This window comes from Capra hircus, chromosome 1, assembly GCF_001704415.2.
Source record: "Capra hircus breed San Clemente chromosome 1, ASM170441v1, whole genome shotgun sequence".
In the NCBI taxonomy this organism is placed as follows: Eukaryota; Metazoa; Chordata; class Mammalia; order Artiodactyla; family Bovidae; genus Capra; species Capra hircus.
Window position 1 is genome coordinate 14,701,845 of NC_030808.1, and position 27,774 is coordinate 14,729,618.

General features: G+C 37.3%; 1 pseudogene; it reads right to left on the reverse strand.

The window, feature by feature from the left end:
- Positions 756–24,211, reverse strand: LOC102175519 (annotated as a pseudogene).

A 27,774-nucleotide genomic window follows, 5' to 3' on the forward strand; every position in this document is an offset into this window, starting at 1 on the left:
ACATCCTTGTCCCACCCAGGGGAGGGAATTAGCAGCAATTATTGACACAACAAATGAAAAACCCGTCACCAATATAATTCCTAACCAACCCACTATACTAATAATTTCTAACTCCCCAAAAGAATTTGCCTTTAGTAAGTCTAAAACATCTCGTGCCTCTCAGATTGGGAGGCTGTAAACAATCACATGTGGCCGGACGAACCTATACAGGTGGGCTAGATAACCTTCAGAGGAGTCCTTAAGCTGAAACACTCTTGTCACGCCCAGGAATTTTTATTGCCTTGGAGCTGCACGTTTACTCCTTCTCCGAGAGAAATGGTTATGGGGGAGAGCCCCCTGTAAAGTCAGAGGTGTAAGTGAGAGCATAAAACAGACTCTGGTTTTGGGGTTAGATGCTCGGGAACAGCGGGTTTCCTGAGGCTTGATCACGCCTTTGCGTATGCCAAGCCTCCTTCCTCATGACCTTTGCCATGGGCGGAATTCCTCACACTGGCCCCCGGCACTCTGGTTGTTTGAATATCATGGGAAAATCTTGGTTTTGTAATGTGTGGCAGTTTGGAGGTCATTTTGGAAGTGGTGGTTCCTCACTGGTGGTCACACTCATCTGCTCTATTCTACTTGTTTCTATTGACTATTCCACAGGCGGCTGAGGATTTGCCATGCTAGATGTAGCACCTCTTCCCCCCAAATCCCCAGAAATTTGATGGGGCAGATGGGTGTCCGTGGGTTGCCAATACTTCAAGGTGTCTGGATTTTTAATTCAGAGGAAAACTTTTCTTCCATGTTTTCAAGGACAGGTGGAGCCACATATGTAAAACATGCCTCATTTCTAGGTGGCTGGCAATCTCACTGAACTCGGAGTCACCTGGGCTGTCAGCACATAGGTGTTTGGTGTGTAAACTTTGATTCACATCCTCTTCAGATTGCAACAGCAATTTAAAGGCAGGGGGTGGGGGTGTATTGGGGTGGGGTGGGTTGGGGGCGTGGAGCTCCTCCTTACAGTCAGCAATTCTTACCCAGTTAATGCATATGAAGAATGGATGAACTTGAACTTCTCTAGCATCTCCAAGACCAGCTCCAAGACAAGAAGCAGCATTTCTTTTCAATGGCTTTTTAATCAGATCTCTGGCTTCTTGTGTGAGGTAAGAAGGCAAATTGAGTTTACACTGCAGGACATTTCTTTTTCTTCTCCCAAGTTAAGGAGGTGCTCTAGTCAACATGTCCTATATTAATACTCCCCAACTCCACTAATCCCCAGCTCTACTATGGCCACTTCTCATCAATATTTCAGGGGTCATCTATACTGCTGTTTGTCTATACTACTAATGTGTCTATGACTGTTCCACCATGAATACATTAATTGAACAGTTCAAATTCTTAGTTGCCGTGACCTTGTGAATAAGTATTTCTCTGGCTTCAGGTGTCTGTAGATAGTCACTTTTTGATGTAAATGTCCAAAAGCCATGGGATTTCTTCCAGTAAAGCAGGTTGTGTGTTACATAAATATTTCCTTTTTTTTCTTTTTTTCCCCCCAAATTGTTTTCACCTATTACACTCTCACTAGAGTATATGAGAGTTCACTTTGTCCCATATCCATGCCCAACATGTTTTTGGAGAAGGAAAGGATGGAGTTGTGTTTATTGAGATATAATTATATACAGTAAAATTTACCTTCTATTAGTTTAATGAATACATGTAGTCATATACTAACCACCATGAGAAGGCAATGGCTCCCCACTCTAGTACTCTTGCCTGGAAAATCCCACTGCATAAATAATTCTCCTCTGCTGAGATACTCAAGGATGAAGTAGAATTCTCCACCAGTCAGAAAAGCATAAATTAAATCCACAATGAAGGCATACTCTACTTTCTCCAGAATATTCCATCCTGATTTTTGTATGAGCTGTATCTTTAGCACCTTTTTTTTTGTTGTTGTTACTCTCATTGTCTTCTTAACAGCTTCATAGCAAATATTTTCTGGGGTTTTGTTTCTGTTACTTTTCATATCTGAAAAACCTTTCATACATCTCTATAACAAGTACTAATGTAACTCAAAACATCCCGGCTAGAATTTTTCTGGCCCTCTGTCCACAGTAGTTTCTAAGATTTCAAGTTTCTCACAACACTCCACGCCAAGGGCATATGGTCCAACCACCCCATAGTTCATGCTTTCATTTAACTGATCTCTCTCCTTTAGCTCATCCTCAGAGCCTATATCCTCTGGCTGGTCCAGGCAATTTCAGACACTCCTGACACATTCCCAGTTTCCCTGTTTCAGAAGTCTGGTGCTGGGTAGAAGCCATCCTAGCTCCTTTGTGACCTCAAGGGCTGAACCCTCCACCTCTGTAGCCATTATGAGCTATATGGCCTATCATCTATCTATCTATCTATCTATCTATCTATCTATCTATCTATATTTATACCATCTATCCCTTCCTAAGAGAAGGTAAAGTTAACACAGAGACTAATGAACAGACTAGGCAGAAAATAGGCTCAGTCCATGATCCCTACTTGAAATGACTACATGACAACATATGTTCTGAATAGAAAAAACCACAAACATAGCACTTTGCAAGGGAATGTTTTGGCTTTCAATGGGAAACAGGGTGGCTCAGATGGTAAAGAATCCAGCTACAATGCAGGAGACCTGGGTTGGGAAGAGCCCCTGGAGAAGGGAATGACAATCCACTCCAGTATTGTTGCCTGGAGAATTCCATGGACAGAGGAGCCTTGTGGGATTCAGTTCATGAGGTTGCAAAGAGTTGGACACGACTGAGCAACCAACACTTTCACTTTCTTTATGGGAGATAGGAAGAAGGTGGAAAGTAAGACAGTCTGCAAGCAATCCTACACTCCATCCTACCTACGTCCTCTGTCCCAGAAATCCATGCTTCTCCAGATCCTGTTAAGAATTCAGCTAACTGTTACTCAAATTAAAATAAAATAGCTACAGATGAGACATTTTCAGAACACGAATTTTGTCATTTACTTAAAAATCTCTAAAGTAAAGAATATGAGTGTGTCTAATTGCCCACCAGAAGCAAAAAATCATCACTGCCAATTTTGAGAAATGCAAACATTTTTAGCAAAATTCGTGTTTGGATGCTTACTTCATCTGAAAGTTGTAACTACTTAAAGTATTTATGAAAATGTATTGACATACACCTTTATAATTCCTCTATTTCTTTATGCTCAGTTCAGTTCAGTCCCTCAGTTGTGTCTGATTCTTTGTGATCCCATGGATTGCGGCATTCCAGGCTTCTTTGTCCAACACCAACTCCCAGAGCTTACTCAAACTCTTGTCCATCAAGTCAGTGATACCATCCAATCATCTAATTCTGTCTTCCCCTTCTCCTGCCTTCAACCTTTCCCAGAATCAGAGTCTTTTTCACTGAGTCAGTTCTTCTCATCAGGTGGCCAAAGTATTGAAATTTTAGCTTTGGGATCAGTCCTTCAAATGAATATTCAAGACTGATCTCCTTTAGGATGGACTGGTTGAATCTCCTTGCAGTTCTAAGGAACTCTCAAGTGTCTTCTTCAACACCACAGTTTAGAAGCATCAATTCTTTGCCCCTCAACTTTCTTTATGCTCCAACTCTCACATACATATGTGACTACTGGAAAAATCATAGCTTTGACTAGACGGACCTTTGTTGGCAAAGTAATGTTTCTGCTTTTTAATATGCTGTCTAGGTTTGGTCATAGCTTTTCTTCCAGGGAGCAAGCATGTTTTGATGCTTGCAGTCATGGCTGCAGTCATCATTTGCAGTGATTTTGGAGCTCCCCAAAATAAAGTATCTTACTGCTTTTATTATTTCCCCATATATTTGCCATGAAGTGATGGGACCAGATGCCATGATCTTTGTTTTCTGAATGCTGAGTTTTAAGCCAACTTTTTCACTCTCCTCTTTCACTTTCATCAAGAGGCTCTTTAGTTCCTCTTCTATGTTTCTTTATATAAGATTATTGAAAGGAGAGAAACAAGATATGTGATATTTATGTGTGTGACCTGTTGAGACAGACACCAGTTTTGAAATCTGCCCTGAAGCCTTATCAGCTGTATCCCTGAGCTTATTTAATCCCACAGGGCTGTAGTTTTCTCATCTGTAGAAAAGATTAATGATGATTCCTACTCCATAGGCTTATCCAAATGACACAGGTTACTATATATCATGTATACAAAACAGTACTTTCATAACAGGATTACTCAGTATCTATAGTCTATAATATTCTCAAAAACAGATTTTTATATCTTGATATATATATATTACTAAATCATCTTTTACAAATGAGATATGTTTGCATCACTTGCTTCATCCAATGATATACGAAAGACTAATTTTCCAACATTCTTAATATCTCTTATATACTCATTTTTATCCTTTTTTGACATGGTAGGAAGTACTACCATGCTCAAATTTGTAATTCTTGATTATTACTAACTTTCTTCTGACAGTTTTTTCTTTATATTATTTTTCTCTTTCTGCTCTTGACACATTTAGGGATTATTTATATGTGTGTTTTAAAAATAATCCAGTAAAAAACTTTCTAAATTAGTAATCATGCATAAGCATTCATAAAAGACAAATATTTTGAAAATATTTTCTTCTACAATTTTTTCTGATGCTTTATTTTTGTCATGAAGTTTGTACTCTATACTTTTTATTTATGATCTCTTTTCCTTTGCACTATTGCTTTTATGCTTTGATATAATCTTATCTCAAAGTAAAAAAAAAATTCTCATGCCTAGTTTATAGTTTCATTTTTTCACAATTAATTACTTTGATGTTCTGGAATGATTGTTTTCTAAATAGTTAACCTAGTATCAAGAGTCTCCTGACATTTTATGTATTCATTATCATTTGTTTCTGTCTTATTTTAACTGTACCATTAAATTGTCTATCACTTGTGTCAGTTCTAGAGGCAAAATTGATCTTTTTTCATTTTTGAAACTTTATACAATGTAAATTGAAAACTGTATGGGAGCAATTTTTCCCTCTTCTTTCTTTCTACCTACTTTTATATTCCTTCCTTGCAACAAGATTCTGAGTATGTTTCCTAATCTTGTCCATTCTGATCTTATCTAAAGTCTTCTGGAGGATTTCCTGAAAGGTATATATCTTCGTGATTAAAAAGAAAGAAAAAAATGACTAAGAGAAAATCACCCTTTTATTTCTTAGATTGGACCTGGTTGTGTGAGTATGTGATGCCTGATCTATAGGATTGTTGTGAACACGAGAATACTATGAAGATGACCTAGAATGGTTGAGAAGTTCAGTTACATTCAATATAACCCTTGAACCAACTGCTCCAGACACTTTTTTAAATGTTTTTATTTTTTAATGAATGCTCTTTTTAAATTTTTTTTTCAATGCAGGTCATTTTATTGAATTTGTTACAATATTGCTTCTGTTTTATGTTTATTTTTTGGTCAGGAGGCATGAACCATGGATCAAACCTGCATGCCCTGAAATGGAAGGCAGTCTTAACTGCTGGACTGCCAGGGAAGTCCCCAGACATCTTTTGATACTGGATAATTAAAGTAAATAATAATAATATATCTTGTTTCTAAAACATTCTAGCTGTCATATTTTCTCTAGAGATATCACTGCATTGATATGTCTTTATTAATTCAGTGATGAATTTGATTTTCTTTTCCTGATTCCTACCAAATAGAAACTTAACGTCAACACTCAGTTCCTCTGAAACTCTCCCCTATTTTTCTTTCAGCCTCATCTGGCTACTTATCAACGGAGCTACATATTCAGGTTCCCTTGCTTTTCCCAAGATGATAGTTCCTTATCCTATTCAATCAATCCTAGCTAGAACATCTTTGCTACTCATGCCCTTATATTGAAATTCTTTCTTGTCTTCAAGCAATCATGAGTTTCAAGAATCATGAACATGCCTTCTCTTGTCACAACTAAAATATGATGCCTCTTTACTCTGAACACCAACAACAGTTGGATTATATCATTGAAATGGCAAGTTTCACATGAGAATTACAACGATTTACAGCCCCACAGCTTGTTTTTTACACTAACATGAATTTAATATTCTATTGCCTGCAATTAACATGAATTGAATACTCCAGAAAAAAATTATCCATGGAAATGAAGTTATAGTAACTTTATTCATTTCTTTAGGAACTTACTAAATATCTGTTTATCTGAACAATGGATGAGTCTACTTACCCATAGCTCCTCCTCAGAATAATAATGCTCTATTTAGCCGAACAAATAAATCTTTACTTTTCAAGATTCACTTAAAACCTTTCTCTCCCTGTGCCCACCAGTCCTAAATTATTACAGAACAAATTTTGCCCAGTCCCAAACAGCGTTGGGGAACAGAATTAAAAACAGTCTCCCAACCTAGAAATTATTTCCACAGAGGTATTGAGTAAACATTAATTAAACCAGAGTGTGATGTTCATTACAAGCAATCTGCTAAGAGATTTCAAAGACAAAAATAAGTCTCACATTTTTACACAAGCATGCAGATATGACCTATTACTTACAGGTTTTCAAGGTAAGTGTAAGTAGTCCTCAAGTCAGAGAATTGACAGCACCATTTATCACACATAGTTCATTTTAGCTTTGACTTATTACGCTGATCTCCATCTGTGTGAATTAATTAGCTTTATTCAAAAGACAAACAAACTTATCATATCTTTATGATAGGAAGTAGTTTAGCACCTCAGAGTGAAATGCCCACAGAAATAGGCTCCTATCTTCCCAAAGAGACTGGGAGTTAGGGGTGCTATCTCTCTTGATGATTACATTTCAAAGAAACAATCTTCAAGTCTTTGAGAAAGACATCCCTAGGCTATACACCAACAAAATGCCAATCTAGTCTTCAAAAAGATTTATATACATTTCAAAGAGAAGAAGGTACTTAAAATTATAAATTTCTAAAGTGACTCCTCAAAGAAAAAGGAGAAAAATGAAATCTCCAAAACCTTCTGAATATATTGCCATTGATGTCTCCTTTCTGAGACCCTCAGAAGACTGTTAATACAAGGGCTCCCCACTACTGAAGTAATATATTTGGCTTTGGTTTATCCATGGGTTATCATGGAGGTGACATTTTCGAGGATCTAGCAAAAGACACCTATTATCTTATTATGATTTTTGAATCTACTACATATCTTCTACTAGACTATAAGCTACTAGAGTGTAAAAAAACTATGTAAATGTATGTTTTCTTTTTCTTTTCTCTATGGCTAGTAGAAGATCCTATAGTCATTTGAGTCTCCACTGAAACATCACATTTTCTTTCATGGTTTCAACAGTATCTCATCCATTTTATGATGCAAGTAGGACAAAATTAACTGGTTCTCCTCCGCAGATAATTTGTATAATTCTCTCTTACTCTGAACATAATTTAATGTAAGAATACCATTTGTCCTTTAATATAAACAGAAAAAATGACTGAAACAACCAATTACAAAATGCCTGCCATAAAAATTAGTATTATTTTATAATATCAGTGGTAGAATATAGGCAAATGGCACTATTTAAACAGACAGAAATTACTAGGTTTCCTAATGGATTGTTATAGTTACTTCTTATTCATTAATGTGTCTCTTCTTATTCTGATCCTCCTGATTTTTGGCTGACTCTCCATTTGTTAAAAGAATATGCTTTTTAAAAAGCACTTCAGAGATGCATAAATGAGATGCTTTCTGAAAATGATCTCCCCAAAGAGATCTGCTTTGAGAGAAATTTTAAGCCCTTTCATTTCTAATTAAACCCCTACTGGGGTATTGTACAGTTGCTCAATCATCATATAAGCCACAAATTTCTTTTCTTTAAACATTCCATAGACCAATGGCTCCTGCTGTGATTAGACAAAGGCAAGATGCCAATACAGTGTTAGCCATGACCTTTTTTCCCTCTACCAGAGGCATCAGGCAGTAGCTACTTCAAGATTGCCAATGAAATAGCAACACTCAAAATGGTAATAAAAAAGTTCTGTTATAATTAGGGAGAAAAAACTGATACTGCAATTTCTTATTTGATACTTTCATTTAACTTGCAGGAAACCTGCTGAAAGTGCTGAAAAACATGTTAGGGAGTTTATTTGACCTTTATGTTGCAGCTACCAAATATCTGTCTAGATGGACAATTAAAGTGGGCAAATAAATAGCTTGCATTCAATGAAAATATCATTCTCAAGTGGAGTAAGACATTTACATAATTCTAAAAATAGATCACTTTCTAACACCCCACACAAAAATAAACTCAAAATGGATTAAAGATCTAAATGTAAGACCAGAAACTATAAAACTCCTAGAGGAGAACATAGGCAAAACACTCTCAGACATAAATCACAGCAGGATCCTCTATGATCCACCTCCCAGAATTCTGGAAATAAAAGCAAAAATAAACAAATGGGATCTAATTAAAATTAAAAGCTTCTGCACAACAAAGGAAAATATAAGCAAGGTGAAAAGACAGCCTTCTGAATGGGAGAAAATAATAGCAAATGAAGCAACTGACAAACAACTAATCTCAAAAATATACAAACAACTTCTGCAGCTCAATTCCAGAAAAATAAACGACCCAATCAAAAAATGGGCCAAAGAACTAAATAGACATTTCTCCAAAGAAGACATACGGATAGCTAACAAACACATGAAAAGATGCTCAACATCACTCATTATTAGAGAAATGCAAATCAAAACCACAATGAGGTACCACTTCACACCAGTCAGAATGGCTGTGATCCAAAAATCTGCAAGCAATAAATGCTGGAGAGGGTGTGGAGAAAAGGGAACCCTCCTACACTGTTGGTGGGAATGCAAAGTAGTACAGCCACTATGGAGAACAGTGTGGAGATTCCTTAAAAAATTGCAAATAGAACTACCTTATGGCCCAGCAATCCCACTTCTGGGCATACACACCGAGGAAACCAGAATTGAAAGAGACACATGTACCCCAATGTTCATTGCAGCACTGTTTATAATAGCCAGGACATGGAAACAACCTAGATGTCCATCAGCAGATGAATGGATAAGAAATCTGTGGTACATATACACAATGGAGTATTACTCAGCCGTTAAAAAGAATTCATTTGAATCAGTTCTGATGAGATGGACGAAACTGGAGCCGATTATACAGAGTGAAGTAAGCCAGAAAGAAAAACACCAATACAGTATACTAACACATATATGTGGAATTTAGGAAGATGGCAATGATGACCCTGTATGCAAGACAGGGAAAGAGACACAGATGTGTATAATGGACTTTTGGACTCAGAGGGAGGGAGAGGGTGGGATGATTTGGGAGAATGACATTCTAACATGTATACTATCATGTAAGAATTGAATCGCCAGTCTATGTCTGATGCAGGATACAGCATGCTTGGAGCTGGTGCACGGGGATGACCCAGAGGGATGTTATGGGGAGGGAGGTGGGAGGGGGGTTCATGTTTGGGAACGCATGTAAGAATTAAAGATTTTAAAATTTAAAAAATAAAAAAATAAATAAAAATTAAAAAAAAATAAAAATACTTGGGAGAGTTAATCACATTTCTTTTCTCTGTACTAGACCTTCTTCTGAGTCATGCCTGTTTTTGTAATTCTAGAGTTTAGCATTCTTTTCCTTTCAGCCATGGACAACTTTTCTCCAATTCAGATAACTACTCTCAGCTGAATTAATTACACGTGCTATTCTTCCCAGGTTTAAATACATAAGAAGGAATTGACAAACATAGTATTCTATCTCACAATATATTTTTAAAGATTGTTGCTCAATCATGTCCAACTTTTTGCAACTCCATGGACTGCAGCACACCAGGCTTCCCTGTCCTTCACCATCTCCTGGAGCTTGCTCAAACTCATGTCCATTGAATTGGAAATGTCATCCAACCATCTCTTCCTCTGTCATCCCCTTCTCCTTCTGCCTTCCATCCTTCCCAGCATCAGATTCTTTTCAAATGAGTCAGCTCTTTGCATCAGGTGGCCAAAATATTGGAGCTTCAGCAACAGTCCTTCCAATGAATATTCAGGGTTCAATTCCTTTAGGGTTTACTGGTTTGATCTCCTCATACTCCAAGGGACTCTCAAGAGTCTTCTCCAACACCACAGTTAAAAATCATCAGTTCTTTGGTATTCAGGCTTCTTTATGGTCCAATGCCCACATCCATACATGACTACTGGAAAAACAATAGCTTTGACTATATAGACCTTTGTTGGCAAAGTAATGTCTCTGCTCTTTAATACGCTGTCTAAATTGGTCATAGCTTTTCTTCCAAGGAGCAAGTGTCTTTTAATTTCAAGACTGCAGTCACTGTCCACAGTGATTTTGGAGCCCAAGAGAAGAAAGGTTGTCACTATTTCCATTGTTTTCCCATTTATTTGTTTTAAAGATAAATGCACAAAATATACAATCAGCTCATCCAACTCAATAGCAGAAAAACGAACAACCCAAGCAAAAAGTGGGCCAAAGAACTAAAGAGACATTTCTCCAAAGAAGACATACAGATGTCTAATAAAAATATGAAAAAATACTAATTACTTATTATTAGATAAATGCTAATCAAAAATCACAATGAGGTGTCATCTCATGTTGGTCAGAATCAGTTCAGTTGGCTGGAGTGACTGTAAGTAGATACCCCATGTCCAAGGGCAGACAGGGTGGAGATTCCCAGAGGGATGGTATGGGGAGGGAGGAGGGAGGGGGTTTCAGGATGGGGAACACATATATACCTGTGGCAGATTCATGTTGATGTATGGCAAAACCAATATAATATTGTAAAGTAATAAGCCTCTAATTAAAATCAATAAATTTATTTAAAAACTGGAAATAGAACTGCCATCAGTTCAGTTCAGTTCAGTTCAGTTGTTCAGTCCAGTTCAGTTCAGTTGTTCAGTCGTGTCCATCTCTTTGCAGCCCCATGGACTGCAGCAAACCAGGGCTCCCTGTCCATCACCAACTCCTGGAGCTTACTCAAACTCATGCCATCCAGTTGGTGATGCCATCCAACCATCTCATCCTTTGTTATTCCCTTCTCCTCCCTCCTCAGTCATTCCCAGCATCAGGGTCTCCTCAAATGAGTCAGTTCTTCAGATCAGGTGGCCAAAGTATTGGAGTTTTAGCTTCAGCATCAGTCCTTCCAATGAATATTCAGGACTGTTTTCCTTTAGGATGGACTGGTTGGATCTCCTTGCAGTCCAAGGGACTCTCAAGAGTCTTCTCCAACATCACAGTTCAAAAGCATCTATCTTTGGCGCTCAGTTTTCTTGATGGTCTGAATCTCATATCCAAACATGACTACTGGAAAAACCATAGCTTTAATTAGATGGACATTTGCCAGCAAAGTAATGTCTCTGCCTTTTAATATGCTGTCTAGTTTGGTCATAACTTTTCTTCCAAGGATCAAGCACCTTTTAATTTCATGGCTACAGTTACCATCTGCAGTGATTTCAGAGCCCCCCAAAATAAAACCTGTCACTGTTTCCATTGTTTCCCCATTTATCTATCTATCTCCCCCATCCTGAATGCTCCTCCCACTTTCCTCCCAACCCCATCCCTCTGGGTTGTCCCAGAGAACTGACTTTGAGTGCCCTGCTTCATGCATCCATCTTTCACTAGTTATCTATTTTACATATGGTAATATATATGTTTCAATGCTATTCTCTGAAATCATCTGACCCTTGCCTTTTCTCACATAGCCCAAAAGTCTATCATTGTTTCATCTAGTCATCTATTTTACATATGGTCATCTATTTTACATATGGTTAGATATATCATCTCTCGTTGTTTCCCCATCTATCCCCATCCCCATCTAGAACTGCTGTACAACCAGCAATCCCACAGCTGGCCATACACACAGGGGAAACCAGAACTGAAAGAGATACGTGTACCCCAGTGTTCATTGCAGCACTGTTTACAATAGCTAGGACATGAAAGTAACCTAGATGTTCATTGGCAGACGAATGGATAAGGAAGCTGTGAAACATACACAATGGAACATTACTCAGCTATAAAGAGGAACACATTTGAGTCAGTTCTAATGAGATGGATGAAACTGGAGCCTATTATACAGAGTGAAGTGAATCAGAAAGAGAAACTGATTTCAGAAATCAGAAAGAAAAGTGTATTAATGCATATGTATTGAATTTAGAATGACAGTACTGATGATCCTACATGCAAGGCAGCAAATGAGACACAGATGTAAAGAACAGACTTTAGGACTATGTGAGAGAAGGCAAGGGTCAGATGACTTGAGAGAATAGCATTGAAACATATATATTACCATATGTAAAATAGATGACTAGGGAAAGTTCTATGCATGAAGCAGGGTATTCAAAGCTGGTTCTCTGGGACAACCTAGAGGGATGGGGTGGGTAGGGATGTAGGAGGAGGGCTCAGGATGAGGGGGATTATGTATACCCATGGCTGATTCATGTTGATATATGGCAAAAACTTATCTTGTAAAGTAATTATCTTCCAATTAAAATAAATTAATTAATTAAAAAACAATGTCTTCCTTAAAAAAGAATAAATTCAGAAATTAAGATTAGAATATAAATATTATAAAGGAACATATATTCTTTTTTGAGTGAGTTTGTAATGGGGCGGCTAAGCTAGTCTGAGACTTCAGAAAAAGTTTCATAAGAAAAATGGCTTAAGTCTTGAGACATGAAGATTAGATTGACATTGGATAGACAAAAAAGAGGTGAAAGAATGGTGTTGCAGCACTTAGGAGGTCTGTGATGCCTGAAAAGTTTAAGGAACCAAAATAACATCAAAGGGACTGGGTACCTGGTGTGGCATTCTTCTGGAGAGTAATCCAAGAACAAATTTAAAGGCATTCTGAGGTTATATGGAGCCTATAATATATCCTACAACCAAGGACAAACTTTAAAGGGTCTAAAACAGTACTTGAAAAGTCCTGAAGTATTTGACATATGTTTTAATAAGGCTATAATTATAAAATTTATAAGCATCCAGACACTAAATAGAAATAATAATACTTGGAGTTCCATATATTTCTTTCTAGGAGAAAAAAGGACAGGAATGAACAGATATTAGGGAGACACAGAGCAGAATTCTGTTAGTCATACATCTAGTTTCCTGGAAACATCTGTTTTGAGCCAAGGGCAGGCATTTGTAGGAGGTCTCCCAAAAACTTTAATATCACTTTGTTAGGCTACTATGAAATGTAAAGCTTATAGTACAAAGTCAATTAAACCAATTAGGTTATATTTCCAACTTTCAACGTTTAGACAGATGTTCTAAAATTACTTTTAATGCATAACTACATAAATATGAGATTTAATATCCAGATAGTATGATTGGCTTTCAAATGTGGCTTGCTAAGCCAATCTCAAGTTTACAGTGCACAAGAATGAAAATATAAAAGGCTTGTTTTTCTGTAAAGTAACATCTTAATCCAAGAAATTTATGCTATTCAGTTAGGATTAAATACAAAATAAAACTCAATTGAATCAATAAATCACTGGATTATTGAATTGAACCACATTGTCAAATGCTTTAATATCTGCTAAGGTTAACACTCTACCTTATGCCAATAAATAAAATTTTATTATTTGGAAGATGAGTCCATCACCTAATGACATAGGGACTTCATAGTTTAAATAAAAACTAACACATTTCACTATTGTAGACCACCTGTCATCCATGAAATATTTTTTTTAATGAATTAAACTGAAAATCATATTTTTTTTCCATAAAGGAATCAAGAAAAATGGCTTAATATTCATCTGTTTTCTGAAATAAACTCATGTTCCCCAAACTTTGACTCTGATGACATTGGGATTAAAAGAAATGTCATTGAAGGCTGTAGCCGGGCAACCACAAGGCATTAGGTCACATAGCTCAAAGGCAACTTTCTCAGTAGCTGACAGTGGTATTCTCTTACAGAAAAAGATACTATTACTTCAATTGTTATACAATTAAAATCCAGTTAAATAATAGAGATAACTGAAATGATGCTTTTTGCCATTTTCTACATTTAGATTATTATTGTGACTAATTCCTAAGAGTGTGAATTCAGAGCCAATAAAAGCTTAAATAATTTTACATTAACAAATTAAGAGTTAAATATGTTTCAAGAAACCATAATAGGAAAGTGAGAACCCTGAAAATAGACTTGCTTTTCTAGGTCTTATCTTGTGACAATTAGGAGCATTCTGAGAGGAAAGCATTTTCAACATACACACAAACCATAGAGACAACAGAAGGTAGAAACATATGACCATAGCACAGGCTGTCTGTATTAATCCACTATGCCATTCCTGAAGTCTCAGAGACGGTGCATCTGAACAATGTGCTCAGAGTTTTAGTCCACTTCTTATTATTTCTCATCATTTAACTTTTTTTCCATAGTCAAAATAATTCCTTATTCTTTCTCCAAGTCCATTTTATTCCTGCTTCTATATCTTTGGAATTGCTCTGACCTTTACTTCAGAGATATTTTGTTTCATCCTCTTGTTATCCAGATGCCAAGTTTCCAAAATATGGCTAAATCTTACTTGTAAATATGAATTTTTCCTTATTTCTTTATTGCCATCAGTTCAGTTCAGTTCAGTCGCTCAATAGTGTCCGACTCTTTGCGACCCCATGAATTGCAGCACGCCAGGCCTCCCTGTCCATCACCAACTCCTGGAGTTCACTCAGACTCATGTCCATCGAGTCAGTGATGCCATCCAGCCATCTCATCCTCTGACATCCCCTTCTCCTCCTGCCCCCAATCCCTCCCAGCATAAGGTAGCCAAAGTACTGGAGTTTCAGCTTTAGCATCATTCCTTCCAAAGAAATCCCAGGGCTGATCTCCTTTAGAATGGACTGGCTGGATCTCCTTGCAGTCCAAGGGACTCTCAAGAATCTTCTCCAACACCACAGTTCAAAAGCATCAATTCTTCGGTGCTCAGCCTTTTTCACAGTCCAACTCTCACGTCCATACATGACCACAGGAAAAACCATCGCCTTGACTAGACGGACCTTAGTCGGCAAAATAATGTCCCTGTTTTTGAATATACTATCTAGGTTGATCATAACTTTTCTTCCAAGGAGTAAGCGTCTTTTAATTTCATGGCTGCAATCACCTCCGGAAACATTCATTTTTTTACCTTAGTAAAATCAACTCTAGGGTTGGCAGAAGGTAGGCTACAGGTCAGATTTGGGTTAATTGAAATCTGCTGAGTTTGGCTGGATTTGACTGAACTCAGATTAACGCCCTGCATCATCTAGCTCCAGAAAACACTGTGAAGGATTAACCAACATCTGGGATATGTTGTTTTTAAGGAAGAGTTTGAAATAAATTACATAGATGTACCCAAAGATTTGGTTTGAACTGTTATCTTGTATGACATGTCTACTCTCAGCTTATTGGCTAAAACAAACCACTTCCACATGTCTTACATTGAAGCAGAAAGTATTCTCCACTTTCTGGAATATAGGACTGTATAATACTCTTAGAGGGGAGAGAGCAGATAATTCAAACAATAACACCAGTACTCCAATCTGCACTCTTGATGGGATATAACTGGCTTTCCTCCTACATGAAAAAGGCACTCAATACTTCCCCTAGGAATAAAGCAAGTGCCTTTAGTTAAGGCATAAAATACAAAGTCCCACATCTCATGATCTCAGTCATATCCAGATGTAGTTCTTTTCAATTTAGAAACATATGAGCAAATAATACAAGAATATTCTTCATCCACACCAAATATTTTTATGGTGAAACAGGAGTACTCTAAGCAAATAAACATACCCAGTTATACAGAGAAAAAGAAGAGACATTTGGAGTCCTGACTGAATGGCAGTTAATATCTATATCTCAGTAAAGGTCCTCCATCATGGAATTTAGGGAATGCTCCCTGATTAACCCCCAGTTTAATTCACTCATCTATTGGTTACTGATCACCAATCCATGTTTCTCATAATTTAGACTTTGCCTTTCTGGAGTCTCTGTCACCCTCCTTGGTCACCTTGGGAAGGCACTTGGGAGAATCTGAGCATGGTGGAAACTGAGTAACTTTCTGTATCTGTCATTGAACAATTAAGAAGCTAAGGATTATTTTTCATTTTAGTCTTTTTTTTAAACCAAGCTGGTGGCACTTTTGGAGGCACAATTTTCAGACACCTGGCTTTTCGCTATGTGATTTCAGCCATCTCTTGTTCCAGTAGTCACACCCACAATTTTTTTTGAGACCTATCTCTTGTCTAGACCTCTCGGTAGCTATTTTGACCTCAATAGTCCTTCAGGGGAACCACAATCTTTGTCTCTTTTCTCTGCTCATAAGTCAGTGAGAAATCTTAGCAACTCCTCTTATCAAACAGCTTGATGATCACCTCCTACCTAACTTGTGCCTTGATTTGATGTTTCTCTTAAGACTTTGTCTTCATTGGCTTTTGCAACACAGACCTTTACTCAAGTTTATGTTTCAGGACGGCAATTGAATCCATCTTTCAAACCTGTAAGTCCTGAATTTTGAGAATTCTTTGTCTGTTTCATCTTTTAGTGCCAATAGCCTAATTTCTTCTTAGACTCATCCCTTTTCTGTGGTACCATGCAAAACACAGCTAATAACCAGTTTGCTTGCGTGCTTGTTTGCTCACTTGTGTCCAGCTCTTTGCAACCCTATGGACTGTAGCCCACCAGGTTCCTCTGTCCATGGGATTTTCCAAGCAAGAATACTGAGATAGGTTGCCATTTCATCCTCCAAGGGATCTTCCTGACCCAGGATTTAGGCCCACATCTCCTGCATCTCCTGACCTGGCAGGCTGATTCGTTACCACTGAGCCATCTGATAAGCCCAATATTCAGTGTGAATGAGTGAGTGAGTGATAGTCACTCAGTCATGTCTGACTCTCTGCGACCCCATGGACAATAGCCTACCAGGCTCCTCTGTCCATGGGATTCCCCAGGCAAGAATGCTGGAGTGGGTTGTCATTTCCTTCTCCAAATAACCAGTGTAGAGGGCACAAATTCATTTTACACACTACCTAATTTTAAAATGGTTTATAGATTTAGCAAAATTTCAGCAGAAATAACTTTGGATTGTTATTTATCTAAGCTTTACTAATGATATCCACACTGCATGACACTGGGCCCAAAGTCAGTAGCACCCTATTTTAGTTTTATATATGCTATAGCAGCACTCTGACTCTGGTAATAATTACTGTATAAGTCCTGGGGAAAACAACAGGGTCAAAATATCATAACTGTACAATATTCATGTCTTGTTCATATTTCAGTAAGGGCAGGAAGTTGGCAGCTGTTCTGCCCTGCTCCCCATGTTTTCTAGCCTGGAACTGAATAAAGCAGCCTCTATCTGGGACTTGGTATCCTTGGAGGAGGAAATAGCAACCCACTCCAGTACTCTTGCTGGGGAAACCCCATGGATAGAGGAGTCTGGAAGGTTATGGTCCATGGGGTCACAGAGTCAGACACCACTGAGCGACTTCACTTCTACTTCATTTCCTGGAATAGAAAGTGAAAGTGAAGTTGCTCAATCATGTCTGACTCTTTGCGACCCCATGGACTGCAGCTCACCAGGCTCCTCCATCCATGGGATTTTCCAAGCAAGAATACTGGAGTGGGTTGCCATTTCCTTCTCCAGGAGATCTTCCTGACCCAGAGATTGAACCCTGGTCTCCTGCATTGTAGGCAGATGCTTTACCATCTCATCAGGGAAGTTCCTGGAATAGATAGTACCCAAATGAAAGAGAGACTGAGCCAAATCATGGAGTAATACTTAAGCTTTGGTTTTTGACATAATAAATATCACATTTACTCACATTCCACTGGTCAAAGCATATTTCATGATTAAGTTCAAAAAAAAATGTGAGGCATAATTTCTCTCAATAGAAATACTGAGTAACTCTTGATAATGAATAGGGATCTATGAAACAGTTATGAAGAGCAATGACTAGCTGGACAACAATCTATTTTATTACTGATCCCTTTAATATTATTTATTTTACTCCTTGGAATTTTAGGTTTTATTTAATATAAACCTTATTTCAGGCTAGTAAATGTTAGTTTCCTAATAGATTTTAACCAATTTGATTCAAATTCTTTACCTTCCTTAACTTTTAGTACATTTTTGAGAATACAATATTTATTCCTTGACCAGGAAGTCACATCAGCCCATCCATGCTTGTCAGTTTAGTTCAGTTCAGTCACTCAGCCATGTCCGACTCTTTGCAACCCCATGATCACAGCATGCCAGGCCTCCCTGTCCATTACCAACTCTCGGAGTTCATTCAAACTCATGACCATCGAGTTGGTGATGACATCCAGCCATCTCATCCTCTGTTGTCCCCTTCTCCTCCTGCCCCCAATCCCTCCCAGCATCAGGGTCTTTTCAATGAGTCAGCTCTTTGCATGAGGTGGCCAAAGTATTGGAGTTTCAGCTTCAGCATCAGTCCTTCCAATGAACACCCAGGACTGACCTCCTTTAGGATGGATGGTTGGATCTCCTTGCAGTCTAAGGGACTCTCATGAGTCTTCTCCAACACCACAGTTTAAATGCATCAATTCTTCAGCACTCAGCTTTCTTCACAGTCCAACTCACATCCATACATGACCACTGGAAAAACCATAGCCTTGACTAGACGGACCTTTGTTGGCAGAGTGATATCTCTGCTTTTCAATATGCTATCTAGATTGGTCATAACTTTCCTTCCAAGGAGTAAGTGTCTTTTAATTTCATGGCTGCAGTCACCATCTGCAGTGATTTTGGAGCCAAAAAAAAAAAAAAAATCTAACACTGTTTCCACTCTTTCTCCGTCTATTTCTCATGAAGTAATGGGACCAGATGCCATGATCTTCGTTTTCTGAATGTTGAGCTTTAAGCCAACTTTTTCACTCTCCTCTTTCACTTTCATCAAGAGGCTTTTTAGTTCCTCTTCACTTTCTGCCATAAGGGTGGTGTCATCTGCATATCTGAGGTTATTGATATTTCTCCCAGCAATCTTGATTCCAGCTTGTGTTTCTTCCAGTCCAGCGTTTCTCATGATGTACTCTGCATATAAGTTAAATAAGCTGGGTGACAATAGTGAATCAGCTATGTGTGTGTGTGTGTGTGTGTGTGTGTGTATCCTCTCCTTCCTAAGCCTTCCTCTCACCTCCCCCACCCCACCCATCTAGGTCATCAGAGAGTACCAATCAGCTTCTTGTACAATACAGCAGCTTCCTACTAGCTATCTATTTTATAAATGGTAATGTATATATGACAATGCTACTGTCTCAATAAATTACAACTAAAAATAGTCTATTTTTATTTTAGGGGATATAAAGTATATTCAATAAATTACTTGAAAAATGTAAATAGCAAGGAAAATATCTGTGAGAATTCATGGAAAGAAAATATAAAATATTTCCTGTATCCACACTCCCCAATTTTACCCTCAATGTCAACTGTATGCATTTCTATTACATTAGTTTGGGATTAAAGAAATGTTTTGAGCTGCAGGAAAGTCAGTTAGAGAGATTATGAGTCAAAGGTTCTCTGAACAGTTCTACTGCTCTTGGTAATCTTCTAGAACTCCTGAAGTTTTTAGGGTTTGGGGAATTTTGCAGATTTTTTCAAAGACAGTTTACATTCTAACTCATATGTATGTGAATTTGCCACATGCAATGCAATATTATTAGTAAACATTTCCATATTGATTCAAATAAATTATTATTATTTACATAATTTTGTGCAGCAAATATTTTGATCATATATAGATAAAGTGAATATACTTCATACTTTAATTATATAGAAAAAGAGCTTTATAACACAAAATATAAATGATAGACAATTTGTTTAATATGGAACTGAAGTATTACAAAATGCAGGACCCAGGAGATCTGGCCTAGAGTTACCTCCACACATAACAAGGTAAAATTTACTTGAGGAATTTATTTCTCGGGTGTATTTTGAAAGATGAGTAAAAGTTCAGTAGCCAGAACAGAGTAAGTATTCTAAGGATTAGGAAATTTCATAGCATAAAGAAAAAGAAGTCTAAAATATCATAATGGATTCTGCAAACTATAGCTAATTTGAATTACTAGAAAATAAAGAATAAATTGAGATATAAAACAAATAAGTTTGGAAAGCAAGGGAAAACAAAGATTATGATGGGTTTGTCATATCATGTTTTGGAACTTAAGATCAACCATGTGAAAAGCAGTGTTAAATACACATACTTTCTATTTTTCAAAATGTAACTGTTTAGAGCAATGATGTATGATGATATAGTTTTAGCCATAGTCTAATTATTGATAGATTTTTTTTGTTGCTAAGTCAATGGGAATAAAAATATTAGTGTAATCTTTACTGAAGAATCTGAGTATGCAAGAATTTAAGGAATTTTAAGTCAGTAATCAGTCATATGATCAATGGTCAATCATTGCCAAATAACCCCAAATTTGACTATATTGGTTTAAAAATTTTCCAAATAATTCTTGAAATTATAAATTTGTCCTCCAAACCTTAAGGATATCATCGGTTTTTAAGTAAAACCTTTCTCTTAGTTTCATCAGCTGTATTTGAATCTGAAGCAGACATAAAGGAGAGAAAGTTTATAAATCACATATGTCCCAAGGAGTTTTTCTCATCTAAATCAGCCAATCACTTTGAAATTGTGACATTATTATCAGCAAATTGCTCAGCAATGCTTAAAACCATCATTTCACTGAGTTGAAGGCATTTTAGCCACAGCGAATTAGTACCTAATCTGAGCCTGCCTGTAGTACAATCAAGTCTAGTGTGGAGGCTAGCCAATCTCTTAAACAAGCTCAGCAAAGTAGTTTCCTCTGCAGTTCCAAGTTCATTAGGTTCAGAGCTCTTGTCTCAGAAGACACAAATTGTAATCATGTGAACCATAGTTTGAGTGTAATTTATTAACTAACAAATTCATCTGACATGCCACCTTAATAAAATCTTCCACACCTGTATTAAAATAAATGTTCATAATCATCTTTAAATCTTCCCTAAGATGATTTTTAAGAGCATTGATGTCACAGTATCTCTCCCTTTTAAAACTTCTTCACATATAGCAGAAAATATCATTAACAAACATAAAACCCAGACTCACATAATGCAAAATACAGTATAAGTTGGTACACAGAGTCCCCCCCTTTTATTTTTTGCTATCTGAGCTGTTTATGAATGGAGCCCCAAAACTGTATATTATTTATTTAAAGGTGGTCAAGATCTACCTGACTAGAAAACCTAGTTCATCAGGCAAAACACATCTCTTAGAAATAGGAAGTAAGACCATAGGGATAACACAGATTAAATTTCTCTAAGGAATGTGGTTAGCTAATCTCACCTTGGCCTTGGAAGCATAGAGAGCTTGCCCAGTGATCTCTTATTGCTAAGTAAAACCTCACTGTGGCCTGATTTTTAGAAAATCAAAATAGAAAGCAAGCAGAAAGTGACTTGAAACTAAGTTCTTATAAAGCCAAGATGATTGTTATTCAGTGTTTTGTTCTTTTACTATTAGTTTTAGAAATACTTCTTTGAGGTTCATTTCTGTACATGAATAAAACATATCCCTTTTATATTATTTATAGGGGAAGCTTTAAACCTTTAATTTTAAGATAACATACTACTTTTTCAAGTCTACCACAAAATGTTGAGTTTTTTTAAATAAGTTCCTTAATTCAAAACATTTTATCTTTAAAGATATTTATAATTGGTCATATGAAATGTACAGTAGATATGTTTATTTTATAAACATCTACAAATTGGAATTTAGAGAAAGCATTCTGGTGATCTAATTGATAGGAAGTTCATTAGAAATAAAGATGGGAACAATGATGCTTTTAAATTACAGAAATCCAACAAACACTTTTGTGATAAATTAAGTGATTTAAAAACTTTATTTCTTCAAGTTACCATTTACTGGGTCAGAAACCAATTGTATCACCATCTTCTTTAATAAATTTTCATCCTAATACCATAGTTGAATAGATCTATTTTTAAAAATAATTATCTACTTAACAATTCAGCTACACAAAACATAAAAACCTCATCACTATAACAAAACTTTAGGAATGGAATCATATGCAAAATTCCAGCAATTTCTCTAGTCCAACATCTAATTATGTACATACCCATCATTTATTTCCCAGAAATGAATGTCAAGCTAATTAAGACTTTTATTATGTTCTTCATCCATATATTAGTAGGAAAGAAAATAAGCTGGAATTTCTCAGGGGGCTTCCCTGGTGGCTGTGTGGTAAAGAACCTACCTGCCAGTACAGGAGGTGTGGTTCAATCCTTGGTTGAGGAGGATCCCTTGGATAAGGAAATGGCAATCCACTCTAGTATTCTTGCCTGGGAAATTCCGTGGGCAGAGGAGTTCGGGTGCTACAGTGCATGGGGTCTCAAAAGAGTCAGACACAAATTAGCAACTAAATAACAACAGATTTCTGAGTAAATTTAAAGGTTACTCTACATGGGGTACTAATTGTATTCCAAGATTTTATTATTTAAATGTGTTTCTGTGGTATTGCAAATAATTTAAACAATTGTCAGTACTATCCTACTACTCACAAGATTGCTCAGAGAAATATCAGTAACCTCAGATATGTAGATGACACCACCCTTATGGCAGAAAGTGAAGAGGAGCTAAAAAGCCTCTTGACGAAAGTGAAAGAGGAGAGTGAAAAAGTTGGCTTAAAGCTCAACATTCAGAAAACGAAGATCATGGCATCTGGTCCCATCACTTCATGAGAAATAGACGGAGAAACAGTGGAAACAGTGTCAGACTTTATTTTGGGGGGGTTCCAAAATCACTGCAGATGCTGATTGCAGCCATGAAATTAAAAGACACTTACTCCTTGGAAGGAAAGTTATGACCAATCTATATAGCATATTGAAAAGCAGAGATATCACTCTGCCAACAAAGGTCCGTCTAGTCAAGGCTATGGTTTTTCCAGTGGTCATGTATAGATGTGAGAGTTGGACTGTGAAGAAAGCCGAGTGCCAAAGAGTTGATGCTTTTGAACTGTGATGTTGGAGAAGACTTGAGAGTCCCTTAGACTGCAAGGAGATCCAACCAGTCCATCCTAAAGGAGGTCAGTCCTGGGTGTTCATTGGAAGGACTGATGCTGAAGCTGAAACTCCGATACTTTGGCCACCTCATGCAAAGAGTTGACTCATTGAAAAGACTCTGATGCTGGGAGGGATTGGGGGCAGGAGGAGAAAGGGATGACAGAGGCTGAAATGGCTGGATGACATCATGGACTCGATGATCATGAGTTTGAGTGAACTCTGGGAGTTGGTGATGGACAGGGAGGCCTGGTGTGCTGTGATTCATGGGGTCGCAAGAGTCAGACACGACTGAGCGACTGAACTGAACACACTTGTGACTTCTTCCACACTCACAATGTTGAAAATTATATAGATTAGATGGAGCCAATATGTTCTTTGTGCTCTGGGCAAGTGTCTTCTCTCTCTCCACAGTCACCATTGCAGTAAGCCTTGGAGAGCATGGACACAAATTTTATTTTGCACTTTGACCATTAGGAATCATCAGATTCCCAGAAAGCCTAGTTTGTGCTTCATTCTCTGGAAACACATCACATTATGGATCTGTACATTGCTTGAAGTGAAGTGTGAGTCTCTCAGCTGTGTCCAACTCTTTTAGTTCAGCTCAGTCCCTCAGTCATGTCCAACTCTGAGACCCCACGACCTGCAGCACACTAGGCTTCCCTGTCCATCACCAACTACTGCAGCTTGTACAAACTCATGCCTATTGAGTCAGTGATGCCATCCAACCATCTCATTCTCTGTTGTTTCCTTCTCCTTCTGCCTTCAATCTTTGTGACCCCATGGACTACAGTTTAAATTAAACAATTAAAACATTTTTCCTCTCCTCATTTCCTTACTTCTTTCCTGCAAATGATACCTCACTTTCACCTGAAATGACTTTTTTTTTTTGTGCAGCTCTCAGTAAAACAAACCTGAAAAGTGAAAGTGTTAGTTACTCAGCAGTGTCCTACTCTTTGCAACTCTTCGGACAATAGCCAGCCAGGATCCTTCGTCCATGGAATTCTCCACACAAGAATACTGGAATAAGTATCAAACCTGAAGTTGGACAACACCTGTCTTACTACTCATTTCCTCAGGCTGACCCTACCCCCTCTACCTCATTTCTGCTTTGAAACCCATTTTATCTGATTTCACTACCTGTTCTTCATTCTTTTCCCACTTATTTACTGATTCTGTGACCATCTACCCTTTAATTTTTACCTCCCTCACTTTTTACTTCCCTCAATTAAACTCACTCCTGCACTGAAGCTATCTATCACACATTGCCCTTGATGTCAGTATACACAAAGATGCTCTTCCACTTTTGTGTGGCAAGCACTAGTGTTGGTATTAAATATTCTGGCGGTCTCCTGGTCAGATAGTACCACACTTCCCAGTTCTCTTATTGTTAGGTGGGGCCATTTGCCCAATTCTCCTCAATGAGCTCTGAGTAGAAGTGATTTAAGCATCCTTTGAAGTTGAAGCATTTAATCAAATGGAGACACGCCAGAGGCTGAATCTACCCAGCAACCCTCTGCTGCCTCTGATGGTGATGAAGCTGCAACATGAACAAGACATAAACTTGAGTTACTGTGTATTATTTATTTTCTGCAACATAACCTAGGTTTTCCTAAATGATACATCTAGCCTCTCCATTCTGTGCACTCTAATAGCAAAAGGCCTATCTTGGTTAAATCGTATTATTAATAGCTATTATAACTACAACCATGTGACTTAAAAAGAATAATCTGCCTTTCTAGCTGGCCTAACTTTAAACTCAGGACTACTCATCACATGTGACACCATAAGGCTGCCCTGAATTCCTGCCACATTTTCTTAGACCATTTAACCTCCCACAATAAAGCAACAATTGTGAAGCTTTCCCTCTGTCCTCAAACATCAACTATATTTTATAAATTATAACAGTACTAGAAAAAATTATGTTAATTACTTGAAAGTGGATATTAACCATAGTCTGTAAACAGTTTCCACAAAGACTTAATAAATATTTTTGAGATACAGAAATGTGAAACTTAAAACAGACACTCCTCAGATTCTTCCTTTATTTTCTGACTTGATTTCTGTTTTTTATTTTTTATTTTTTAATTTTTTTATTTTTTTTTAAATTTTAAAATCTTTAATTCTTACATGCGTTCCCAAACATGAACCCCCCTCCCACCTCCCTCCCCACAACATCTCTCTGGGTCATCACCATGCACCTGCCCCAAGCAAGCTGCACCCTACGTCAGACATGGACTGGCGATTCAATTCTTACATGACAGTATACATGTTAGAATTCCCATTCTCCCAAATCATCCCACCCTCTCCCTCTCCCTCTGAGTCCAAAAGTCCGTTATACACATCTGTGTCTTTTTTCCTGTCTTGCATACAGGGTCGTCATTGCCATCTTCCTAAATTCCATATATATGTGTTAGTATACTGTATTGGTGTTTTTCTTTCTGGCTTACTTCACTCTGTATAATTGGCTCCAGTTTCATCCATCTCATCAGAACTGATTCAAATGAATTCTTTTTAACGGCTGAGTAATACTCCATTGTGTATATGTACCACAGCTTTCTTATCCATTCATCTGCTGATGGACATCTAGGTTGTTTCCATGTCCTGGCTATTATAAACAGTGCTGCGATGAACATTGGGGTACATGTGTCTCTTTCAATTCTGGTTTCCTCGGTGTGTATGCCCAGAAGTGGGATTGCTGGGTCATAAGGTAGTTCTATTTGCAATTTTTTAAGGAATCTCCACACTGTTCTCCATAGTGGCTGTACTAGTTTGCATTCCCACCAACAGTGTAGGAGGGTTCCCTTTTCTCCACACCCTCTCCAGCATTTATTGCTTGCAGATTTTTGGATCACAGCCATTCTGACTGGTGTGAAGTGGTACCTCATTGTGGTTTTGATTTGCATTTCTCTAATAATGAGTGATGTTGAGCATCTTTTCATGCGTTTGTTAGCCATCCGTATGTCTTCTTTGGAGAAATGTCTATTTAGTTCTTTGGCCCATTTTTTGATTGGGTCGTTTATTTTTCTGGAATTGAGCTGCAGAAGTTGCTTGTATATTTTTGAGATTAGTTGTTTGTCAGTTGTTTCAGTTGCTATTATTTTCTCCCATTCAGAAGGCTGTCTTTTCACCTTGCTTATATTTTCCTTTGTTGTACAGAAGCTTTTAATTTTAATTAGATCCCATTTGTTTATTTTTGCTTTTATTTCCAGAATTCTGGGAGGTGGATCATAGAGGATCCTGCTGTGATTTATGTCTGAGAGTGTTTTGCCTATGTTCTCCTCTAGGAGTTTTATAGTTTCTGATCTTACATTTAGATCTTTAATCCATTTTGAGTTTATTTTTGTGTGCGGTGTTAGAAAGTGATCTAGTTTCATTCTTTTACAAGTGGTTGACCAGTTTTCCCAGCACCACTTGTTAAAGAGATTGTCTTTACTCCATTGTATATTCTTGCCTCCTTTGTCAAAGATAAGGTGTCCATATGTGTGTGGATTTATCTCTGGGCTTTCTATTTTGTTCCATTGATCTATATGTCTGTCTTTGTGCCAGTACCATACTGTCTTGATGACTGTGGCTTTGTAGTAGAGCCTGAAGTCAGGCAAGTTGATTCCTCCAGTTCCATTCTTCTTTCTCAAGATTGCTTTGGCTATTCGAGGTTTTTTGTGTTTCCATACAAATCTTGAAATTATTTGTTCTAGTTCTGTGAAAAGTGTGGCTGGTAGCTTGACAGGGATTGCATTAAATTTGTAAATTGCTTTGGGTAGTATACTCATTTTCACTATATTGATTCTTCCGATCCATGAACATGGTATATTTCTCCATCTATTAGTGTCCTCTTTGATTTCTTTCATCAGTGTTTTATAGTTTTCTATATATAGGTCTTTAGTTTCTTTAGGTAGATATATTCCTAAGTATTTTATTCTTTTCGTTGCAATGGTGAATGGAATTGTTTCCTTAATTTCTTTTTCTACTTTCTCATTATTCGTGTATAGGAATGCAAGGGATTTCTGTGTGTTGATTTTATATCCTGCAACTTTACTATATTCATTGATGAGCTCTAGTAATTTTCTGGTGGAGTCTTTAGGGTTTTCCATGTAGAGGATCATGTCATCTGCAAACAGTGAGAGTTTTACTTCTTCTTTTCCAATTTGGATTCCTTTTATTTCTTTTTCTGCTCTGATTGCTGTGGCCAAAACTTCCAGAACTATGTTGAATAGTAGCGGTGAAAGTGGACACCCTTGTCTTGTTCCTGACTTTAGGGGAAATGCTTTCAATTTTTCACCATTGAGGATAATGTTTGCTGTGGGTTTGTCATATATTGCTTTTATTATGTTGAGGTATGTTCCTTCTATTCCTGCTTTCTGGAGAGTTTTTATCGTAAATGGATGTTGAATTTTGTCAAAGGCCTTCTCTGCATCTATTGAGATAATCATATGGTTTTTATTTTTCAATTTGTTAATGTGGTGAATTACATTGATTGATTTGTGGATATTGAAGAATCCTTGCATCCCTGGGATAAAGCCCACTTGATTTCTGCATTGTATTTTTTTTTTCAAATTTAAAATGACTAGTATTCATTAAGTGCCTGCTGAATGCCAGGCAATGTGTTACATTCTTTACAAGTTATATATCATTTAATTTGCAACATGATTCTACTACTAGCATTCTCCTTTTGAGATAAGAAAACAAAATCAAAAATATGGAATACTTCATCTCAAATTCAAGTGAGTCAGTAGTTAATGTGGGAT